The 20,952-nt window shown below is 43.2% G+C and overlaps 1 protein-coding gene across 25 annotated transcripts in view; it reads left to right on the forward strand.

The window, feature by feature from the left end:
- Nucleotides 1-20,952, forward strand: part of LOC123990888 (neurexin-3b-like) — a 572,598-nt gene that overhangs the window by 461,234 nt on the left and 90,412 nt on the right. The window lies entirely within an intron of this gene.

Consider the following 20,952-nt stretch of genomic DNA (forward strand, 5'->3'; position numbering starts at 1 on the left):
TGAAGGGGGAGGTTTACGTGCTTCTTCTTTTTTTTTTACATTCGGGTTGTACCAGGAACAAATATATCTTCCTCAGGGTGAGGGCCATCCATTTTCATTTCAAAGAGGTGTGATTACCTCCAGGTATCCCTCAATATAAATGACGTTCACTCCCTAAGACATCTGCAAATGACACCTGTTAGGCTTGGTTATTGGCGTTAAAGACAGTTCTGTACTATTGAGTGGATCTGTCTGGAGTGTGACGAGATGCAGAGTTGGTGTTTGACGCAGTGAGGGCCCTTTGATCCACAGGAGAGTGGAGGAGATAGAGAGTAGGGGCTGGGGAGGTGGAAGCCAGATCTGGTATCCTTGTCTAACCTTGATGTGTCACACTGACATCTGAGATCCCCTGATGTCTCTAGAGATAGGCAGCCTCTCTCTTTCTCTTTTTTATGTCTCTCTCTCTCTCTCTCTCTCTCTCTCTCTCTCTCTCTCTCTCTCTCTCTCTCTCTCTCTCTCTCTCTCTCTCTCTCGCTCTGTCATTCTCTCTCTCTCTCTCTCTCTCTCTCTCTCTCTCTCTCTCTCTCTCTCTCTCTCTCTCTCTCTCTCTCTCTCTCTCTCTCTCTCACTCTGTCATTCTCTGTCTCTCTCTCTCTCTCTCGCTCTGTCATTCTCTGTCTCTCTCTCTCCCTGTGTCTCTTTCTTTCTCTGTCTCTCTCTCTCGCTCTGTCATTCTCTGTCTCTCTCTCTCCCTGTGTCTCTTTCTTTCTGTCCATCTGTCTCTCTCTCTCTCTCTCTCGCTCTGTCATTCTCTGTCTCTCTCTCTCTCGCTCTGTCATTCTCTGTCTCTCTCTCCCTGTGTCTCTTTCTTTCTGTCCATCTGTCTCTCTCTCTCTCGCTCTGTCATTCTCTGTCTCTCTCTCTCTCGCTCTGTCATTCTCTGTCTCTCTCTCTCCCTGTGTCTCTTTCTTTCTGTCCATATGTCTCTCTTTCTTTCCATCTCCCTGCTATACCTTTCTTATTTTCTCTCTTTCATCCGCTTTTTCTCTCTCAGGCACACCTAGAAACAAAAAAGCAAACACTGACGAAACGTTTGGCTCGACATCACTAACATTATGCAAACACGACGGGCAAGCATTTAAATCATCAGAAACAGTTACACATACGGTCCCTTCGGAAAGAATTCAGAACCCTTGACTTTTTCCACAATTTGTTAGGTTACAGCCTTATTCTAAAATGTATTAAATAGTTATTTCCCCTCATCAGTCTACACACAATACCCCATAATGACAAAATAAAAACAGGTTTTTATCTTTGCAAATGTATATATATAATTTTACATTTCCGTAAGTCCTTTGTTGAAACACCTTTGGCAGCGATTACAGCCTTGAGGCTTCTTGGGTATGACGCTATAAGCTTGGCACACCTGTATTTGAGGAGTTTCTCCCATTCTTCTCTGCAGATCCTCTTAACCTCTGTCAGTTTGGCTGGGGAGCGTCGCTGCACAGCTATTTTCAAATCTCTCCAGAGATGTTCGATCGGGTTCGAGTCCAGGCTCTGACTGGGCCACTCAAGGATATTCAGAGACTCGTCCCGATGCCACTCCTGGGTTGTCTTGGCTGTGTGCTTAGGGTCGTTGTCCTGTTGGAAGGTGAAACTTTTCCCCAGTCTGAGGTCCTGAACACTCTGGAGCAGATTTTCATTAAGGATCCCTCTGTACTTTGCTCCGTTCAGCTTTGTCTTGATCCTGACTAGTCTCTCAGTCCCTGCCTCTGAAAAACATCCCCACAGCATGATGCTGCCACCACCATGCTTCACCGTAGGGATGGAGCCAGGTTTCCTCCAGGTGTGACACTTGGCACTCAGGCCAAAGAGTTCAATCTTGGTTTCATCTGAGAGTCTTTAGGTGCCTTTTGGCAAACTCCAAGTGGGCTTTCATGTGACTTTTACTGAGGAGTAGCTTCCGTCTGGTCACTCTACCATAAAGGCCTGATTGGTGGAGTGCTGTAGAGATGGTTGTCCTTCTGGGAGGTTCTCCAATTTTCACAGAGGAACTCTGCAGCTCTGTGAGAGCGACCATCGAGTTCTTGGTCACCTCCCTGATCAAGACCCTTCTCCCCCGATTGCTCAGTTTGGCCGAGTGGTCAGCTCTAGGAACAGTCTTGGCGCTTCAAAACTTCTTCCATTTAAGAATGATGAAGGCCACTATGTTCTTATGGACCTTCAATCCTGCAGACATGTTTTGGTACCCTCCACCAGATCTGTGCCTTGACTCAATTTTTCTCGGAGCTCTACGGACCATTCTTTCGACCTCGTGGCTTGGGTTTTGCTCTGACATGCACTGTCGAGTGTGGGAACTTATATAGACAGGTGTGGGCCTTTCAAAATCATGTCCAATCAATTGAATTTACCACAGGTGGACTCCAATCAAGTTGTAGAAACATCTCAAGGATGATCAATGGAAACAGGATGCACCTGAGCTCAATTTCGAGTCTCATTGCAAAGAGTCTGAATACTGTACTTACGTAAATAATATATTTCTGTTTTTTATTTGTAATATGGGGTTTTTGCTTTGTCATTATGGGGTATTGTGTGTAGATTGCTGAGGATTTTTTTTAAATCGAAACCATTTTAGAATGAGGCTGTAACGTAACAAAATGTGGAAAAAGTCAAGGGGTCTGACTACTTTCCGAAGGCACTGTACATGTCACAATCAGAATCCTAAACATAAACATTATAAAAGCTCTGATAACGGTGACTCTTTGATTCCCACATATAGTCATATGCTGTGCAGCCAGCATGACTCCATGACACATCGTTCCCTGCGTAGGTTCCCCACCAGTATGGGGGAGCGGCAGACTAATCTCAGAGGTGTATGATTAGTGGTAATTGCGTATTCAGAAATATGCCCACGTCCCCTGCATTCCAATAGCCTAGATACATACTGGCTCTGTCTCGGCGTCGGTGAACAGCTATCTGCCTGGGCTTTGATGTGCACTTATCTTTTAGCTGTTCATATTATGGAAAAGCAAATTGCTTCAAAAAAATGACTGGTGCCTTATTAGTTTTGAAGCAATTAAGTGGTTGATAAATAAAGCCACGGAAATTGGAAAAATAATCATGACAAATGTGGAAGGGAGGGAGCTACTGACAAGGACGACTAATGAAAAGTACACGGAGAGAATGAAATAAATGAGGAAGACATGAAGTGTTCAATTAATTGCATCGTTTTCCATGTTTCTGACCATGCAGTTACATCAATGATACATTGTAAACATTTTATTTCTACCTAATAGTAAAGAATGCATGGAGAAAATGCAGAACGAGGATGCCATGCAACAAGGTCAAATAAAGAAACGGTTTCTGAACAGTCTCTCTAACTAACAGTGAGTGTTCATTATATTTACATGGCCAGAAGAGCCAGTAGTGCTTGTTTGCCGTGAATAGGTGAGTGGAGATTTAAAGACAGCTTGGCCCCAAAGTGTCCGTGGCGCTCCAGAAGAAGGGCACTTGCTATGATATTGCCTTAATTCTATTTGAAGTGAGTGAGACAGACAACCTAGATATTTCCTCTCTATTTATTCAGCCATTTTAGGTCCGGGCTATTCAGGCTCCATTTTAGAACCCCTCATCCACTTTCTCCCTCTTTTTCTCTCTCTCTTTTTCTCTTTTATTTTTTCTCCTTTCTTTCTTTCTTTCTTTCTTTCGTTCTTTCTCATTCTTTCTTTCTTTCTTTCTCTCTCTCACTCCCTCTCTATTCATTCTCTTCTATTCTCTCTCTCTCTCTCTCTCTCTCTCTCTCTCTCTCTCTCTCTCTCTCTCTCTCTCTCTCTCTCTCTCTCTCTCTCTCTCTCTCTATCGCACTCTCTCTCTCTATTAGTCTGTCTTCACCATCTCCCATTACTGTCTGTTAGTCTTTGCCTGATTCTCCTTTAAATATGGGCTCAATTCAATCTAACCTGAATTCTGGTATTTTCGCATAGTGACTCTTTTAGTTCAAATCAAATCACAAAATGTTCTGGGTTCCAGCAAAACATTTTTTACTGCCAGCAGGTAAAACTTCCTGTGAATTTGTATATAGTTTTTCTGAATTCTTCTGAATAAAAAGTGTGTGTATCACAGCCAGTAAGTTTGTGGTGTTGTCGAATGAACTCCCGCCTCCTCTCTCCCCTCCTTCCTTCCTTCCTCCCTACCTACCTACCTCACTCCCTCTCTTTCCCTCTCATCTCCCACCACTGAAGGAAATACTGAAGCTGTGAAGCTAGGAAATATGCTGACACGTTAAGACAGTGAGCATGAGAAATGTTCTCCACTTCCTGCCCAGCAGGGGGTCCAATCGCAAGGTTTAACTCAAGGCTTGTATCTGTCAGTAGTGAAATTATTATCTAATCCACTTCATAATTCTCTTTTTTCCATATTCTCCATCTCTGCATGGAGATATCATTATTATTTAAAAATAAATACCACAATTATCATATAAGATTCCTGTTGATGAACAGTCATATCAGTCTAATTGATTTGCCTGGCCTTATAGACCATGCTGATTGATCAATCAGGAAATTATCGATCTCGGTAGGATAGTGTGTTAGGTTATCCCTATCACTGAGAGTTTCATTGCATCCCAAATGGCACCCTATTCGCTATATGGGTCTTTTGACCAGGGTTTGACCCTATGGGACCTGGTCAAAAGTAGTACACTATATAGGAAATAAGAAGACATTTGGGACACAGGCGTTGTGTATATGAACATGGAAATGTAATTTATACAGCCCTGTGGCCGTGGCTTGTTCAATAAAGCAGGCAGACAGGCATTGAGGCATTCAGTTACTGTTCGCTTGAACGTTAGAATGGGCAAAACAAGTGACCTAAGTGACTTTGAGTGTTGTTGGCTCATCTGTGCCAGGTGTGCCTGATCCAGTAGCTCAGAAACGTCTGTCCTCCTGGGCTTTTCACCCACGACCGTCTCGCGGGTTTACCGAAAATGGTGCGACAAACATAAAACAATCCAGTCAGTGGCAGTTCTGTGGGTGAAAATGGCAAGAATTGTGCAAGCTAACGTGCAGGCCACAAACAAAAATAATGGTGGAGTACAAAAGTGGTGTGCAGAACGGCATCTCATAACGTACAACTCGTCAATCCTTGTCTCGGATGGACATTGCAGCAGATGATCACACAGGATTCCACTCCTATCAGCTAAAAACAAGAAGAAGCAGCATCTGTGGGAACGCCATCACGAACACTGGACAATGGAGGAGTGGAAAAACATGGCCTGATCTGAAGAATCACAGTTCATGTTACTCCACGGTGATGGCAGTCAGGATTTGGCGTAAGAAGCATGAGTCCATGGATCCATTCTGCCTGGTGTCAACAGTACGGGCTTGTGGCGGTGGTGTACCGCCATCCAATCTGTATCAACTGCGTGATGCCATTGCGTCAGCATGGACCAACATCCCTGTGGAACGTTTCTGACTTGTAGAGTCCATGCCCCAGATAATTCAGGCTGTTCTGGAGGCAAAGGGGTCCGACCCGACACTAGATGAGTGTACCTTATAAACTGTGTGCTGAGTGTATATACGGCCCAGTATGAACATATGGAGAGGTAACATATTCAGCCCAGTATGAACATATGGACATAATATATTCAGCCCAGTATGAACATATGGAGATAATATATACAGCGCAGTATGAACATATGGAGATAATATATACAGCCCAGTATGAACATATGGAGAGGTAATATATACAGCCCAGTATGAACATATGGAGATAATATATTCAGCCCAGTATGAACATATGGAGATAATATATTCAGCCCAGTATGAACATATGGAGAGGTAATATATACAGCCCAGTATGAACATATGGAGATAATATATACAGCCCAGTATGAACATATGGAGATAATATATTCAGCCCAGTATGAACATATGGAGATAATATATACAGCCCAGTATGAACATATGGAGATAATATATTCAGCCCAGTATGAACATATGGAGAGGTAACATATTCAGCCCAGTATGAACATATGGAGATGTAACATATTCAGCCCAGTATGAACACATGGAGATAACATATACAGCCCAGTATGAACATATGGAGATAATATATTCAGCCCAGTATGAACATATGGAGATAATATATACAGCCCAGTATGAACATATGGAGATAATATATTCAGCGCAGTATGAACATATGGAGATAATATATACAGCCCAGTATGAACATATGGAGATAATATATACAGCCCAGTATGAACATATGGAGATAATATATACAGCCCAGTATGAACATAAGAATACAACATATTCAGCCCAGTATGAACATATGGAGATAATATATACAGCCCAGTATGAACATACGGAGATAATATATTCAGCCCAGTATGAGCATATGGTGATAATATATACAGCCCAGTATGAACATATGGAGAGGTAACATATTCAGCCCAGTATGAACATATGGAGATAATTTATACAGCCCAGTATGAACATATGGAGATAATATATACAGCCCAGTATGAACATATGGAGATAATATATTCAGCGCAGTATGAACATATGGAGATAATATATTCAGCCCAGTATGAACATATGGAGAGGTAATATATACAGCCCAGTATGAACATAAGAATACAACATATTCAGCCCAGTATGAACATATGGAGATAATATATTCAGCCCAGTATTAACATAAGTATATAATATATTCAGCCCAGTATGAACATATGGAGATAATATATACAGCCCAGTATGAACATATGGAGATAATATATACAGCTCAGTATGAACATATGGAGATAATATATACAGCCCAGTATGAACATATGGAGATAATATATTCAGCGCAGTATGAACATATGGAGATAACATATTCAGCCCAGTATGAACATATGGAGATAATATATACAGCCCAGTATGAACATAAGAATACAACATATTCAGCCCAGTATGAACATATGGAGATAATATATACAGCCCAGTATGAACATATGGAGATAATATATACAGCCCAGTATGAACATATGGAGATAATATATACAGCCCAGTAGGAACAAATGGAGAGGTAACCTATTCAGCCCAGTATGAACATATGGAGATAATATATACAGCCCAGAATGAACATATGGAGATAATATATACAGCTCAGTATGAACATATGGAGATAATATATACAGCCCAGTATGAACATATGGAGATAATATATACAGCTCAGTATGAACATATGAAGATAACATATTCAGCCCAGTATGAACATATGGAGATAACATATTCAGCCCAGTATGAACATAAGAAGATAATATATTCAGCCCAGTATGAACATATGGAGATCATATACACTAAGTGTACAAAACATTAGGGACACCTTCCTAATATTGAGTTGCATCCCCCTTTGCCCTCAGAACCGCCTAATTTCATCGGAGAATGGACTCCACAAGTTGTCGAAAGCGTTCCAAAGGGATGCTGGACCATGTTGACTCCATTGCTTCCCACAGTTGTGTCAAGTTAGCTGGTAGTGGATATCTGCTCCGAATAGCTCGTTCCAGCTCATCCCACAGATGCTCAGTTCGATTGAGATCTGGTGACTGGGCAGGCCACTGCAGTAAACTGAATTAACTGTCATGTTTGTCGAACCATTATAAAATATCTATTCGTAGATGGATACACTGCTTCCATGAAGGGATGCACCTGATTGGCAATGATGTTCAGATACCTTGTGGCGCTCAAACATTGCTCCACTTTTATCAAGGTGTCACAAAGACACACCCCACACCGTCACACCACCACCAGCCTGCAATACCCTAGTCCTCCCATCAGCATGAAACAGCAGGAAACGGGATTCATCACACCAGGCAATGTTTTCCAATTCTCCAGTGTCCAGTGTTTTTGTTCCATAACCCACTGAATCCCAGTTTGTTGTTGTTTGCTTAAAGAAGTGGAACTCTGTAAGGTCGTTGTCTGCCATACCTCATTCTTGTTAAGGTACGACAAGTTGTGCATTATTTTATGGGTCTTTGGGCACCAATGTTGTACTGGACTGTCAGTTGACTAACTGTAGCCTGTCTGTTGTGCTGCACAATTAGTATCAGCCTCCATTGTCCATTTCATCAATGACCTGCTTTTGACCACTGGACTGCCATTGGCTGGATGATCTTTGGGTGGTGGACCATTATTGAAACACACAGGAAACTGTTGAGCATGAAAAACCAAGCAGCGCTGCTGTTCTTGACACACTCAAACCGTTGCGCTTGGCGCCTACTACCATACCACGTTCAAAGGCACTTAAATATTTTGTCTTGCCCATTCACCCTCTGAATGGTACACATACACAATCTGTCTCAATTGTCTCAAGGCTTTAAAAAAATATTCTTCAACCGGTCTCCTCCCCTTCATCTACGGCCGTTTGAAGTGGATTTAACAGGTGACATCAATAAGGGATCATAGCGTTGACCTGGATTCACCTGGTCGGTCTTTGTCATGGAAAGAGCAGGTGTTCTTAATGTTTTTTACTCAGTGTATACGGCCCATAATTACTCGGAACCGCACTGCAGTAAGCAGTTAAACTCTGACTTTACTAGTGCAAGACTACATAATACAGTATGAATCTGGAGTTAATCAGCCATGAAATTGGGTTGAATTCAAATGATCTGCCTTGGTATGAGTCTATGTTATAGCGGGAGATAACTCATAGTCTATCTTAAAGTAATCGTTTTCTGTGCAAAAACGAACTACACTTTCAATGCTCTAGTTTGATAACGCTTATGAAAGCAAATACAGGAGGGACTCGAACCAGTGAACATGTGGCTTTAAGAACGTGAGATCAAGAGATCAGTAACCTATGTACTACAGCTATGATCGCTACTCTGTCATTCTTTCCGTGCAAATCTCAACGTATCTTCACGTTTGTTAATACGAACGAAGCACAAAAACAAGAACCAGCAGCACTGAGATTCCAGCAGTTTAATGTAATCAAGTGAACAGCAGACATCCTGAGTAACAGCTGCAGAGATCCTCCACTCCCCCAGTGCAGATCAATCAATCAATCAAATGTATTTATAAAGCCCTTCTTACATCAGCTGATGTCACAAAGTGCTGTACAGAAACCCAGCCTAAAACCCCAAAAAGCAAGCAATGCAGGTGTAGATGCACGGTGGCTAGGAAAAACTCCCCAGACAGTCCAGAACCTAGGAAGAAACCTAGAGAGGAACCAGGCTATGATGGGTGGCCAGTCCTCTTCTGGGTATTCAAATGTTCATAGATGACCAGCAGGGTCAAATAATAATAATCACAGTGGTTGTTGAGGGTGCAACAGGTCAGCACCTCAGGAGTAAATGTCAGTTGGATTTTCATAGCCAATCATTCAGAGTATCTCTACCGCTCCTGCTGTCTAGAGAGTTGAAAACAGCAGGTATGGGACAGGTAGCAGGTCCAGTGAACAGGTCAGGGTTCCATAGCCGCAGGCAGAACAGTTGAAACTGGAGCAGCAGCACGGCCAGATGGACTGGGGACAGCAAGGAATCGTCAGGCCAGGTAGTCCTGAGGCTTAGGTCCTCCGAGAGAAAGAAAGAAGTAAAGAAAAAAAGAGAGAGAGAAAGAAAGAAAGAAAGAAAGAAAGAAAGAAAGAGAAAGAAAGAAAGAGAGAATTAGAAAGAGCATACTTAAATTCACACAGGACACCGGATAAGACAGGAGAAGTACTCCAGATTTAACAAACTGACCCTAGCCCCCCGACACATAAACTACTGCAGCGTAAATACTGGAGGCTGAGACAGGGGGGTCGGGAGACACATTAGAGGGATATATTCAACCACCAACTTACCATTCTGAGACAAGGCCGAGTATAGCCCACAAAGATCTCCGCCACAGAACAACCCAAGGTGGGGTGACAACCCAGACAGGAAGACCACGTCAGTGACTCAACCCACTCAAGTGACGCACATGGAAGGGACGGTATGAAAGAGCACCAGTAAACCAGTGACTCAGCCCCCTGTAATAGGGTTAGAGGCAGAGAATCCCAGTGGAGAGAGGGGAACCAGCCAGGCAGAGACAGCAAGGGTGATTCGTTGCTCCAGTGCCTTTCCGTTCACCTTCACACTCCTGGGCCAGACTACACTCAGTCATAGGACCTACTGAAGAGATGTCTTCAGTAAAGAATTAAAGGTTGAGACCGAGTTTGCGTCTCTTATATGGGTAGGCAGACCATTCCATAAAAATGTAGCTTAATACGAGAACGCCCTGCCTCCAGCTGTTTGCTTAGAAATGCTAGGGACAGTAAGGAGGCCTGCGTCTTGTGACCGTAGCGTACGTGTAGGTAGCCCATGTCATGCTTTGTAGGTTAGCAGTAAAACCTTGAAATCAGCCCTTGCCTTAACAGGAAGCCAGTGTAGAGACTAGCACTGGAGTAATATGATCACATTTTTTGGGTTCTAGTCAAGATTCTAGCAACCGTGTTTAGCACTAACTGAAGTTTATTTAGTGCTTTATCCGGGAAGCAGGAAAGTAGAGCATTGCAGTAGTCTAACCTAGACGTGACAAAAGCATGGATTAATTAATCTGCATAATTTTTGGACAGAAAGTTTCTGATTTTTGCAATGTTACGTAGATGGAAAAAAGCTGTCCTTGAAACAGTCTTGATATGTTCGTCAGATTCACTAGATCTCTGCCCTGGCTCTTCCCAGCCTGTGTCTCACACCTCTGTAGGTAAAGCGGAAGGTGGCTAAGTGTTTATCCCTAAGTTTAAACCAGACCACTGATAGACCCCCTGACAACTATGTTTGTGCCATATATCTCTCCCTGAGCCCTTGGCAGGAATATCCACATATGTCTGCCCACTGGTGGGTGAGCAACAAAGACCTTATCCTGTCTGCCTCATCAACCCTACATATCATCACCACAAACCCCCCTTCCTCGCAGCTTTCCCCTTCCTCCAAAGGTATTTAGCAAACTCTGCATGCCTGGCCTAAACCCTTGTTGGAATACACTCTCAGCCAAGGAACAGCATTCACTTTTTAGCATTAGCCATTCAGCTGTTTTTGTGTAGGTGCTATCTACAGTTAGTGGCGCCACTAACAATATCGATGCGAGCTAACATTGGCCTTACACGTGCCACTACTAAAGGCCATTGTTTGCATGCGTGTGGCTATGCTCGAAGACGAAGCTTGCCTAAATATGTGAGTAAGCAGATGGGAAGATGGGAGTCTGTCTCTTCCGCTCTCTCTCCCTGTGAGTGCTCATCCAATTGATGCTTGATGTTCAAAGGCAGGCAGCCGAATCCCAAAGCTGCTCCTGGCTCTGTCTCCATCTGCACTGGGGGAGTGAAGGATCTCTGGAGCTGTTACTCGGGGTGTCTGCTGTCCACTTGATGACATTAAATTGCTGGAATCTCAGTGCTGTCGGTTCCTTTTTTTCCACTTTATTAGTGTTGATCTATTTTGTATTTCTGCCTCTGATCACCATCGTTCGTATGAAAAACCATGAAGATACGTTGAGAGTCTGGACTCTCCCTATCTGAGATAGTCCGTTTGAGATAACTTGTTGTTGTCATACATGTGTTGAATGTTGGATGTCGCCCCTAAGAGACCATGACACAACATCCTGACAATTTTAGGCGACCATTTTCTGATGTCCCATGTATAATAACTCATTATTGTTTGCAGGGAACTATTGCAGATTCTATATTTAATACTAGGGCCTAATTGAGCCAAGTTGTACATTAAAAATATATGTATTTTGTTAAGTTATTAAATGATTGGTTGGAGTTATTACATTATTCATACAGTTGTTACACACCGGTTAGTGATTGTTTTAAATGTGTATTTATTTCAACTTTATTTAACTAGGCAAGTCAGTTAAGATCAAATTCTTATTTACAATGACGGCCTAGGAACAGTGGGTTAACTGCCTTGTTCAGGGGCAGAACAACAGATTTTTACCTTGTCAGCTCGGGGTTTCGATCTAGCAACCTTTTGGTTACTGTGATAACCACCGGTTAATGTAATAGCTTATTACATTTAGCGGAAAAAGTTATTACATTTACTGTTCAACATTTTAATACATTTACCGGCAAGTAATTAAATCCAAAAGTTATTACATGAACTGTTGTTTACATGGTTCTTCTTCAAACAGGCTGGAGTGTCTTGTGCTTCAATCCATAGCTATTTCCTCTCCTGTAAGAGCTGGCAGGAGCAATGCATTTGCCAAAGTGACTGATGGTATTCTCTCTGAAATAGCACATACACTGCCTTCAGAAAGTATTTACACATTATGTTTGAATGACTACATCATCTCTGTAGCCCACACTTACAATTATCTGTAAGGTCCCTCAGCCGAGCAGTACATTAGGAGCAAAGATTTAACCACAAAGACCAGGTAGAGTTTCCAATGTCTCGCAAAGAAGGGCACCTATTGGTAGATAGGTTTAAGAAAAAGCAGACATTGAATATCACTTTGAGCATGGTGAAGTTATTAATTACACGTTGGATGGTGTATCAATACACCCAGTCACTACAAAGATACAGGCATCTCATAACTCAGAGGCCAATGGTGACTTTAAAACGGTTGCAGAGTTGAATGGCTTTTTGATAGGAGACTACAACATTGTAGTTACGCCACAATACTAACCTAAATGACAGAGTAAAAAGAAGGAAGCCTGTACAGAATAAAAATATTCCAAAACATGCATACTGTTTGCAATAAGGCACTAAAGTAAAACTGCAAAAAATATGGCAAAGAAATTAACTTTATATCATGAATACAAAGGGTTATGTTTGGGGCAAATACAACACATCACCGAGTACCACTCTTCTTATTGTCAAGCATGGTGGTGGCTCCATCAGGTTATGGATATGCTTGTCATCGGCAAGGACTAGGATAAAAAATAAATGGAATAGAGCTAAGCAAAGGCAAAACGCTAGAGGAAAACCTGGTTCAGTCTGCTTTCCAACGGACTCCCGGTGTCACACCCTGACCATAGAGAACCATTGTTTTTCTATGATATAGTAGGTCAGGGCGTGAATAGGGGGTGATCTAGTACTTCTATGTCTATGTTGTGTTCTAGTTTCTTTTCTATGTTTGTTGTTTTGTATGATTCCCAATTAGAGGCCGCTGGTAATCGTTGTCTCTAATTGGAGATCATATTTAAGTAATTTTTCCCACCTATGTTTGTGGGATCTTGTTTATGTTTAGTTGCCTGTTGGCACTTCACTGACTTCACGTTTCCTTCTGTCTTTATTGTTTTGTGCGTTTCACTAATAAATATGTGGAAACCATATCACGCTGCACCTTGGTCCGATGATTCTAACGACGATCGTGACACCAGGAGACAAATTCACCTTTCAACAGTACAATAACCTAAAACACAAGACCAAATACACACTGGAGTTGCTTACTTAGACGACATAGAATGTTCCTGAATGGCCTAGTTACCGTTTTGACTTAAATCAGCTTGAAAAGCTATTACAATACTTGAAAATGGCTGTCTAGCAATGATCAACAACCAACTCGATAGAGGTTGAATCATTTTTTTATAATAATGTGCAAGTGTTTTACAATCCAGGTGTGCACAGTTGTTCATTTGAAAATATATGAGTGTATTCCTTTGCCTGATGCCTGATGAAGGTCTGGGATTTTAGTTCTGGGTTAGAAAGGCTAACCCTTTCTAAGTATAGCTACAGTGGGGACTCCTTCTCATGCCCTAATAGTTGTTTTGTTTTCTACAGCCTTTAATTCACGAGGTTGTTCCTATTCATTTGAGAGAAAATCAAGGGAACGAGAGAGAGAAACCCTTTGATTTATGGCGCGCAATTTCAAATGGGAGACCCAAATTAAAAGTGTTTCGAATTCACTAGCACATTAAATTAAATATCTACCGAACAGATTCTAATTTGATCACCAAGCTGTTTCAATTTCATTAGCCAGGTTCCTAATGGTCTTTCACAGCACTGTATTCCATCGAGCACAAATCCTATTTAGTGTTTTTTTAATGAACCCCTGTCGTGCTGGCCACGTGTTAGATCCAAGCAGCGCTGTGTGAGGTTCACAACCCAGGCACTCACTGTGTGTGGTGTGTGTGTCTGTGTGTGTGTGTCTCTCCGCCAAATTCCTGCTCTCCCTAATGGACCAGTAGACCCACTGTGGCTTCATGGAAATAAAGAATGAAATACAACTCATAATTGAACACAGAGGCCTCCTAAACATCAGTCCAATTGTTTGTATTAATATTTAATAGATGGTTCCTGTCTTTTGTTGGAGTCAATGTTGCCATGATTAACGATGGATGCAGATGGATAGATGCAGATGGGTGGTGCAGATGGGTGGATGCAGATGGGTGAATGCAGATGGGTGGATGCAGATGGATGGATGCAGACGGGTGGATGCAGATGGGTGGATGCAGATGGGTGGATGCAGATGGGTGGTGCAGATGGGTGGATGCAGATGGGTGGATGCAGATGGGTGGATGCAGATGGGTAGATGCAGATGGGTGAATGCAGATGGGTGGATGCAGATGGATGGATGCAGATGGGTGGATGCAGATGGGTGGATGCAGAACTCGTGTGCTGTGTGGTCCGTCTGGCCCAACCGCGTTTGCATTCGGCCTGATTACTGTGTCGGTGCATTCTACATTGTATTGGCGTGGTGTGTGCGTGTGTGCGTGCGTGTGTGTCAGCGGTGCATTCTGCATTCTAATAATGATAATAATGAGAGATGGAGATCAGGTCTGGGCCGGACAACAGTAGAGATTCATCACTGACGGGGTTGTTTTACTAGGTTTCTGGGGTTTTGTTGTGTAGTTATGCCGTGTCCGTAGTAATCCCTACAGCCGTTACAGCTAAGCAGGAAAAACATCTGAAAATGGAAAATGCTTTGGAAATGTGCATAAAATAGCAGGACTAAAGTACTGGGTGGGTCGTTTCCTATCAGTCTGGACTATGTGTAGTCTCAATTGTCAAAGACGTACATGTTGTTATGTACTGTACATTATGGAGAGCAGTATCGTTTTAAACTCCTCCAGCACATGTACTCCAAACTTGAGCCAGAGAGAGGACAACATATTTGGGATGATTAAGACCAGTGAGTGTTTCATCCTGACGACACCGACCTAGATGAAAGTGATATCATCGTCTCTGGGGTAGCATTGACAAATGTTTTCACCAGGCCCTCCACCATTAGTGTCTGGGACAATTACTGTGTGTGTCTGTGTGTGTCTGCGTGTCTGTGTGTGCGTGCGTGTGTATAAATAATGCATAAAGCTGACCCTGCTGAAGTCATAGGAGGATCAAAGAGGAGCAGGTCTCTGCCTTCCTTTGACATTGAGCCTGGAGAGAGGGTCTAAGCCATTACCTTTCACAACGCTGCTTCCTGCTCATGTTTAAATGAAATATTCACTGATGTGTTTTTATTATGTAGACTAGCCGGGATTAGAGGTTAACGTTGACTGGCACTCCTGAGCATTTAACACACTCTGCTAATGGACTTCTAGGCATTAGCTAATCAATTACCAGGCTGTATTAAGTAAAGAGGACATTTTGTTCTTCTCCTTACCGTGGAGTGGATCTGTTCCTTCGTTCCTGCTTCTCCTGTGTGAATATTTTAGGATCTTTGGGGTGTAGAATGAACACCTGTCCCACCTGAACCTGAAGAACTCAAATCTCGTTCAATTTGAATTCAGGGGCGGCTAAGTTTGGTTGAATTTCGGGAGTCTTATTGAGACTTGAAATTTCAGGAATGATAAAGATGATCGGAGTTTTACTGCATCATTCTCATTGACCTAGACAATGGAGTTGCCATGGACACTATTACCAAGGACACAGAGCAGAGTAGGCCATAGGATAATGTCATCACAGGAAATAATTCACCCTACACTCATCACCGGGATGCTACAAATGGTCCTGTCATCTTCGAGTTATCTCTGTCAATTACCTCAGATAAATGTCTTGTTGTTGTGAAGGCCATGAGCATCAATCATCCATCACATGTTCGTCCTCAATCTTCATATCGACCTACTTCCCTGTACCGCTCTCTGAATGCCTCCCAAATGGCACCCTATTATTCCCTATTGGACCTGGTCGAATGTAGTGCACTGCACAGGGAATAGGGTGGCATTTGGGACAAACGCTGTGTGTGGTCCTTGATACTGTTCTGATGGGTGGTGGGCCCTGACCACAACACCCTCATGTTAGTTCTGCTGCCCTGCATGATGTCAGGTGGAGGTTGTATGTGATGTCAGCTTCCTCACCGGTTCAGTTTGATACGGGATCCTCTGGATCTTCTAGATCCCAGTTGGGAGTTTGGTTTAGAGCCAGTTGATGTAATTCAGATGTTAATACCGACTATCCTAAGGATGTACGACAGGGTTTGCTATGTGATACCTTGGTGGGTTTAGAAGACGTTCATTAAATGGTCACAAATGGAGACCTCAGTAGGCTACAAATCTCCATGCACCAGCCACTTCACTAAGAATACATTACACACAAAAAAAAATATTTTTAGGAAAAAAATGTTTTATTTAACCTTTATTTAACGAGGCAAGTCAGTTAAGAACAAATTCTTATCTGCAATGATGGTCTATTAAAAGGCAAAGTCCTCCTGCGGGGACGGGGGCTAAAGAATGAAATAATAATATTGGACAAAACACATGTCACGACAAGAGAGACACCACAACACTACATAAAGAGAGACACCACAACACTACAAAAAGAGAGACACCACAACACTACATAAAGAGAGACACCACAACACTACATAAAGAGAGACACCACAACACTACATAAAGAGAGACACCACAACACTACATAAAAGAGAGACACCACAACACTACATAAAGAGAGACACACTACATAAGAGAGACAAAAAGAGACACCACAACACTACAAAAAGAGCACCACAACACTACATAAAAGAGAGACACCACAACACTACATAAAGAGAGACACCACAACACTACACAAAGAGAGACACCACAACACTACATAAAGAGAGACACCACAACACTACAAAGCGAAACACCACAACACTACATAAAGAGAGACACCACAACACTACATAAAGAGAGACACCACAACACTACGTAAAAAGAGACACCACATCACTACATAAAGAGAGACAACACAACACTACATAGAGACACTACAACACGACAGAAAGAGAGACACCACAACACTACATAAATAAAGACACCACAACACTACATAAAGAGAGACACCACAACACTACAAAAAGAGAAACACCACAACCCTACATAAAGAGAGACACCACAACACTACATAAAGAGAGACACCACAACACTACAAAAAGAGAAACACCACAACACTACATAAAGAGAGACACCACAACACTACATAGAGACCCCACAACACTACATAAAGAGAGACACCACAACACTACATAAAGAGAGACACCACAACACTACATAAAGAGAGACCTAAGACAACAACATAGCATGACAGCAGCACATGACAACACAGCATGGTAGCAACACCACATGACAACAACATGGCAGCAACACAATATGGCATCAGCACAACATGGTACCTGCACAAAACATGGTACAAATATTATTGGGCACAGTCAACAGCACAAAGTCAAGAAGGTAGAGACAACAATACATCACGCGAAGTAGCCACAGCTGTCAGTAAGAGTGTCCATGGTTGAGTCTTTGATTGAAGAGATGGAGATAAAACTGTACAGTTTTAGTGTTTGTTGCAGCTCCTTCCAGTCGCTACTTGCAACGAACTGAAAAGAGGAGCTACCCAGGGAAGTGTGTGCTTTGAGGAGCTTTAACAGAATGTGACTGGCAGAACGGGTGTTGTATGTGGAGGATGAAGGCTGCAGTAGGTTTCTCATGCAGGAAGTGAGGCCCAAGAGGGTGGGTCTTGGGTCTTGCGTGGGTCTTGCGACGGATATACAGAGATGACCCGTTTACAGAGGAGTATAGAGTGCAGTGATGTGTTAAGGAGCATTGGTGGCACATCTGATGGCTGAATGATAAAGAACATTTAGCTGCTCGAGAGCACCCTTACCTGCCAATCTATAAATGATGTCTTTGTAATCTAGCATGGGTAGGACGGTCATCTGAATCAGGGTTAGTTTGCCAGCTGGGGTGAAAGAGGAGCGATTACGATAGAGAAAACCAAGTCGAGATTTAACTTTAGCCTGCAGCTTTGATATGTGCTGAGAGAAGGACAGTGTACCATCTAACCATACTCCTAAGTACTTGTATGAGGTGACTAAATCAAGCTCGAAACCCTTAGAGGTAGTAATCACACATTGTGTATTTGTAAATGCAAAATCCTGTTCTATATGTCTACCATAGTGTGGGGGCTACAGTTGCAGGCCTATAGACATGCAACATCTGCTCTCAGCTTCAACAAAATGACCGTTCACCATCCTAGAGGATGGAGTCTATTGGAATAATACCCATCTTTGTATAGTGACAGTCTGGGCTGTGATATGTCTATGGCCTGGAGAGTCCTGGATATATCGATGCTTTAGCAAAATGACCAATTCCCCATCTAAGGAATGTAGTCTATTGTATATCTGTCTGGCAGGGCTGTGATGTGAATGCTGTCTGTGTTACGGGCCTGGAGAGGGCTCCGCGAGGCCTGGAGAGTCAGGCTGCTGTGCTGCTCTGAGTGATTGGCTGCCTGGGGGCGCTGCTTGTGCTGAAGGCATTGATCGGAGGCCAGGTGAATTGGATTGTGGGTCTGATTACCAGTGTCAGTATGTGGAGGGACCACGTGGGACCGAGCACTTGGTGGCGGAGCAGAGCTCTTCATGTGCTGCTCTTCTCTGACCGGAACCGTGTTTTTGTTTTATCAGTCTTACTTACCCGCACCTCCATCACTCACACACACACACACACACACACACACACACACACACACACACACACACACACACACACACACACACACACACACACACACACACACACACACACACACACACACACACACACACACACACACACACACACACACACACACACACACACACTCTCACACATTGACACCCCCCCACCGATCTCCCGTGGCTTTGTGCTGCCAACGCTGTCTCGCATCTCCATAGGTCCAAAGTACAGTGTTAAAATGATCAATGGTTTAGTGGCAGGCAGGCAGTCGAACCTTGGAGGAGAGGACCAGTCAGTGCAGGAGGGTAGGAATTACAGTGTGTATATTATCTATGAGCATAACAGCGTTTTAACACAGCACCACATGTCAGTCTGAGGACATAACAGTATAACTGTAACGTGTTGTGTTGTCGTCTGATGTGTTCTGTTGTGTTGTGACAGTTCAGGGAGATTGAAGCCTCTTGTCTCTGCTGTTTATTGCTGCAGTGTGATGGTATGGATTAGGGCTCAATGCAAGGTTATGCTTTGTTAGGCAGGATTGTGTGTGTATGTGTGATTCTCCTTCCACCTCATGTATTTATTTTCTAGTGCAGGAATATTGGGGGGGGGGGGGTCATCATCTTTTACTGGGAGACCAATAGCCATCCCTTCCCTTCCTTAAGAGACAATGAAGGGCTGTCCCGCCCAGCGACTGGCAGGCCAATAAAGAATGTAATTGGAAATGTCAATCACAGCGTTGCCGTGGCAGTGGAGGGAGGGCAGGCGGTCAGGTGGTTGGCCGCTGGACGGCGGTGTGTGTGTGTGTGTGTGTGTGTGTGTGTGTGTGTGTGTGTGTGTGTGTGTGTGTGTGTGTGTGTGTGTGTGTGTGTGTGTGTGTGTGTGTGTGTGTGTGTGTGTGTGTGTGTGTGTGTGTGTGTGTGTGTGTGTGTGTGTGTGTGTGTGTGTGTGTGTGTGTATGTGTGTGCGGGGCTTTGAGCACCACAGAGAGCTGAATCCACCGTGCCCTGGGACACCGGTGCACTGTGTCTGTTGTTATTGTTTACAGCGGTGGCTGTGATCTGTCGTTGTTTGTAGGTATTTGTAAAGGGAATAGCGTGTTTTTTGATGAGTGTTGAGCGAATAACCGAAATTTTGGTTATTTTTCATTTTTGAAACAACTAATTGACCACGCCTACTTGCCCGGTCTGGTTCTCTTTTACGCCCGCTACATAAAGGAGACAGAAGAATGCCTGATGGGGAGGGATAGAGAGCAGTTGCTTCGTGAGGTATCTCTACCTGAAAATACATGGTGTAAGTGATTCATAGTTGGTATTCAGCAGTCATAAAAGTAGGCTTTATTTACTTTGAAGAACTACTAAAATAGTGATTTTGTCAGACAGCATAGGCAGCAGCACTATAAAGACTAGATGACATGTAATGTCTACAAAAAATAATCAAATCCGAAACCCAACTTAAAAAGCACTAATCGCTCAGCACTGCATTTGACTTGGCATTGTGGGGGACAGGTGCTCTGCCAGTTGATTTGAAGGTCAGGTCAATGGGGATGTAACAGTATAGTGTTTTGCTTTCATCTACACATCTTCCCTTTTTGGGAAAGTTATTCCATTATTGGATATTCAGAAAACCATAGTGTTCTGTCAATGCACTGGAATGAAGTTGATGTTTAAACTTCAAGTTCAAAGCTTGGTTTGAACCGTGGCTTCAGTGATTAATAGAAGCACTTACGATCAGATTGGGAGTTAACTGGCCATGCTGCAGAGTTCATGTTCATGTCTCCTCGAGGACGACCTGGCACTTTTAGGAGATGCATTTCCCATGTTTAACTCACTTCCTACTGCATTATCAGCTGAGATGGAAGATTGTTCAAGTAGAGAGCGAGAGAGCGGGAGAGCGGGAGAGAGAGAGCAGTGTGCCTTTTTCTTTCATCACAGGACTGAGTGTATTTTAGCACGCAATGTTTGAGATTCTGTGTCAGACCAGTGGAGGTTGCTGAGGGGAGGACGGCTCATAATAATGTCTGGAACGGCGCGAATGGAATGGCGCTCCATCCATTACCACGAGCCCATCCTCCCCAATTAAGGTGCCACTAACCTCCTGTGTGTCAGACTGTGTGAGACTATGGGTGCA

The sequence above is a fragment of the Oncorhynchus gorbuscha genome, linkage group LG12 (genome assembly GCF_021184085.1).
Source record: "Oncorhynchus gorbuscha isolate QuinsamMale2020 ecotype Even-year linkage group LG12, OgorEven_v1.0, whole genome shotgun sequence".
In the NCBI taxonomy this organism is placed as follows: domain Eukaryota; kingdom Metazoa; phylum Chordata; class Actinopteri; order Salmoniformes; family Salmonidae; genus Oncorhynchus; species Oncorhynchus gorbuscha.